Source organism: Pseudophryne corroboree, chromosome 1, assembly GCF_028390025.1.
Source record: "Pseudophryne corroboree isolate aPseCor3 chromosome 1, aPseCor3.hap2, whole genome shotgun sequence".
Classification (NCBI taxonomy): Eukaryota; Metazoa; Chordata; class Amphibia; order Anura; family Myobatrachidae; genus Pseudophryne; species Pseudophryne corroboree.
Window position 1 is genome coordinate 846,595,436 of NC_086444.1, and position 4,106 is coordinate 846,599,541.

Consider the following 4,106-nt stretch of genomic DNA (forward strand, 5'->3'; position numbering starts at 1 on the left):
ATATTTCCATTTTTGGTATCTGAATCTTCCTGACATTTCTCCTCTCCTTCTCTTTGTCTTCTCTTTCTTTCTTTTTTTCTTTTTCTTTTCTTCTCTTCCTTCTGTGAACTCTCATCCACGATTCTGAGAAGCGTGTCTCCCAAGGAGACACGTTTCCTCCATCTAACGTGGACAGCAGATTCACATCTACACATCCGACGCTATTCCTCTTCCCCAAACATCCCATTTATCTTTCTCCAGGAGGAATTAACCCCTCCTTTTCGGTGCACTCTCATTGGTGGTACAGGGTCAAGTCTTTCTACGACCATACCCCTACGCCCGTGCCCAATCTCGTCCGATCTTGGAAGCCAAACGGAGGCGGGCTGGGTCAGTACCTAGATGGGCGACCACTAGGAAATACCCAGTGAAGTAGGAAGACTCAATTCCCTGTGAAATAACACTAACAGCAGGATCACCACTAATACCCGCTCCCACTATATATATATCTTTTTGGACTAAGATCCCATCCCTATGTTACCCCCCTTACCCAATCCATGACAGCGGATAACTACCAGGGCGAAATTCAGTGTGTGAGTTTTCCCTCTCACAAAACTAACCCAACCTAGGGCTTTATTAAAACAAACACAGTTTGTACTGATCTTTGGCAGACGGAAGCAGCGTGATTTGTAGCTATCTTCCTATATGCAATTATCCAGGCATAATTAAGATCTGAACATTCCTATTTCTCTAACGTCCTAGTGGATGCTGGGGACTCCGTAAGGACCATGGGGAATAGACGGGCTCCGCAGGAGACATGGGCACTTTAAGAAAGAATTTGGATTCTGGTGTGCTCTGGCTCCTCCCTCTATGTCCCTCCTCCAGACCTCAGTTTGAATCTGTGCCCGGACGAGCTGGGTGCTGTTTAGTGAGCTCTCCTGAGCTTGCTATAAGAAAGTATTTTGTTAGGTTTTTTTATTTTCAGGGAGCTCTGCTGGCAACAGACTCCCTGCATCGTGGGACTGAGGGGAGAGAAGCAGCCCTACTCTCTGCAGATAGGTCCTGCTTCTTAGGCTACTGGACACCATTAGCTCCAGAGGGATCGTACACAGGATCTCACCCTTTGTCGTCCGATCCCGGAGCCGCGCCGCCGTCCCCCTCGCAGAGCCGGAAGACAGAAGCCGGGTGAAAGAAGCAAGAAGACTTCGAAATCGGTGGCAGAAGACTCCAGTCTTCACTGAGGTAGCGCACAGCACTGCAGCTGTGCGCCATTGGTTCCACGCTACACCCACATACTCCGGTCACTGTAGGGTGCAGGGCGCAGGGGGGGGGCGGCCAGGGCAGCAATTAGGACCTCTTGGCAAAAGTTGGACATATATACAGTTGGGCACTGTATATATGTATGAGCCCCTGCCATAATATTATACAGAAACGCGGGACAGAAGCCCGCCGCTGAGGGGGCGGGGCTTCTTCCTCAGCACTCACCAGCGCTTTTTTTCTCCACAGCTCCCCTGAGAGGAAGCTCACCAGACTCTCCCCTGCAGATTCACGGTAGAAGAGGGTAAAAAGAGAGGGGGGGCACATAAATTAGGCGCAAAAACATAATATACAGCAGCTACTGGGTTAACACTAAGTTACTGTGTGATTCCTGGGACATATAGCGCTGGGGTGTGTGCTGGCATACTCTCTCTCTGTCTCTCCAAAGGGCCTTGTGGGGGAACTGTCTTCAAAAAAGAGCATCCCGTGTGTGTGTGTGTGTGTGTGTGTCGGTACGCTTGTGTCGACATGTTTGACGAGGAAGGCTATGTGGAAGCAGAGCGGGAGCAAATGAATGTGGTGTCTCCACCGACGGCGCCGACACCTGATTGGATGGATATGTGGAAGGTTTTAAATGATAATGTTAATTCCTTGCATAAAAGGTTGGATAAAGCTGAAACCTTAGGACAGTCGGGGTCTCAGCCCATGCCTGATCCTATGTCGCAGAGGCCGTCAGGGTCTCAGAAGCGCCCACTATCCCAAATTGTTGACACAGATACCGACATGGATTCTGACTCCAGTGTCGATTACGATGATGCAAAGTTGCAGCCTAAATTGGCTAAAGCCATCCGTTATATGATTATAGCAATGAAGGATGTATTGCACATCACAGAGGAAACCCCAGTCCCTGACAAGAGGGTTCATATGTATGGGGAAAAAAGGCAGGTGGTGACCTTTCCCCCTTCACATGAGCTAAATGAGTTATGTGAAAAGGCTTGGGAATCTCCAGATAAAAAAAACTGCAGATTTTCAAACGGATGCTTATGGCGTATCCTTTCCTGCCAACGGACAGGTTACGCTGGGAATCCTCCCCTAGGGTGGACAAAGCTTTAACACGCTTATCCAAGAGGGTAGCCCTGCCGTCACAGGATACGGCCACCCTAAAAGATGCTGCGGATAGAAAGCAAGAGGGTACCCTGAAGTCCATTTATACACATTCAGGTACCTTACTAAGGCCGGCAATTGCGTCGGCCTGGGTGTGTAGTGCTGTAGCAGCATGGACGGATACCTTATCTGAGGAACTTGATACCTTAGACAAGGATACTATATTAATGACCCTGGGGCATATAAAAGATGCTGTCCTATATATGAGAGATGCTCAAAGAGACATTAGCCTACTGGGCTCTAGAATAAATGCAATGTCGATTTCTGCCAGAAGGGTCCTGTGGACCCGGCAATGGACAGGTGATGCCGATTCAAAGAGGGACATGGAGGTTTTACCTTACAAGGGTGAGGAATTGTTTGGGGAGGGTCTCTCGGACCTGGTCTCCACAGCTACTGCTGGAAAGTCAAATTTTTTGCCATAAGTTCCTTCACAACCTAAGAAAGCACTGTATTACCAAATGCAGTCCTTTCGATCACAAAAAGGCAAGAAAGTCTGAGGTGCGTCCTTTCTTGCCAGAGGCAGGGGCAGCGGAAGGAAGCTGCACAACACAGCTAGTTCCCAGGAACAGAAGTCCTCCCCGGCTTCCACTAAATCCACCGCATGACGCTGGGGCTCCACAGGCGGAGCTAGGCACGGTGGGGGCGCGTCTCCGAAATTTCAGCCACAAGTGGGTTCACTCCCAGGTGGATCCCTGGGCAATAGAGATTGTGTCTCAGGGATACAAGCTGGAATTCGAAGAGATGCCCCCTCACCAATACCTCAAATCGGCCCTGCCAGCTTCCCCCTTAGAGAGGGAAATAGTGTTAGCTGCAATTCACAAATTGTATCTTCAGCAGGTGGTGGTCAAGGTTCCCCTCCTTCAACAAGGAAAGGGTTATTATTCGACCATGTTTGTGGTACCGAAACCGGACGGTTCGGTCAGACCCATATTGAATTTAAAATCCCTGAACATATACCTGAAAAGGATCAAGTTCAAGATGGAATCGCTCAGAGCGGTCATCGCAAGCCTGGAAGGGGGGGATTTTATGGTGTCTCTGGACATAAAGGATGCATACCTGCATGTCCCCATTTATCCACCTCATCAGGCGTACCTCAGATTTGTGGTCCAGGATTGTCATTACCAATTCCAGACGTTGCCGTTTGGTCTTTCCACGGCACCGAGAATATTTACCAAGGTAATAGCGGAAATTATGGTGCTCCTGCGAAAGCAAGGGGGTCATAATTATCCCATACTTGGACGATCTCCTCATAAAGAAGAGGGTTTATCTCCCGATGGAGAAGGCTCAGGAGCTCATGACACTGGTCAGAGACCTATTAAAACCAAACCAGGTGTCGGTGCATCACTGCACGCGAGTCCTGGGAAAGATGGTGGCATCATACGAGGCCATTCCCTTCAGCAGGTTCCATGCGAGGACCTTTCAATGGGATCTGTTGGACAAGTGGTCCGGATCACATCTTCAGATGCATCGGTTGATCACCCTATCCCCCAGGGCCAGGGTGTCTCTCCTGTGGTGGCTGCAGAGTGCTCACCTTCTCGAAGGTCGCAGATTCGGCATTCAGGACTGGGTCCTGGTGACCACGGATGCAAGCCTCCGAGGGTGGGGGGCAGTCACACAGGGAAGAAATTTCCATAGGCTGTGGTCAAGTCAGGAGACTTGCCTTCACATCAACATCCTGGAACTAAGGGCCATATACAATGCCCTACGTC

The 4,106-nt window shown here is 49.7% G+C and overlaps 1 pseudogene; it reads left to right on the forward strand.

The window, feature by feature from the left end:
• Nucleotides 1–296: 296 nt before the first annotated feature.
• Nucleotides 297–415, forward strand: LOC134952460 (5S ribosomal RNA; annotated as a pseudogene).
• The last annotated feature ends 3,691 nt before the right edge of the window (nt 416–4,106 follow it).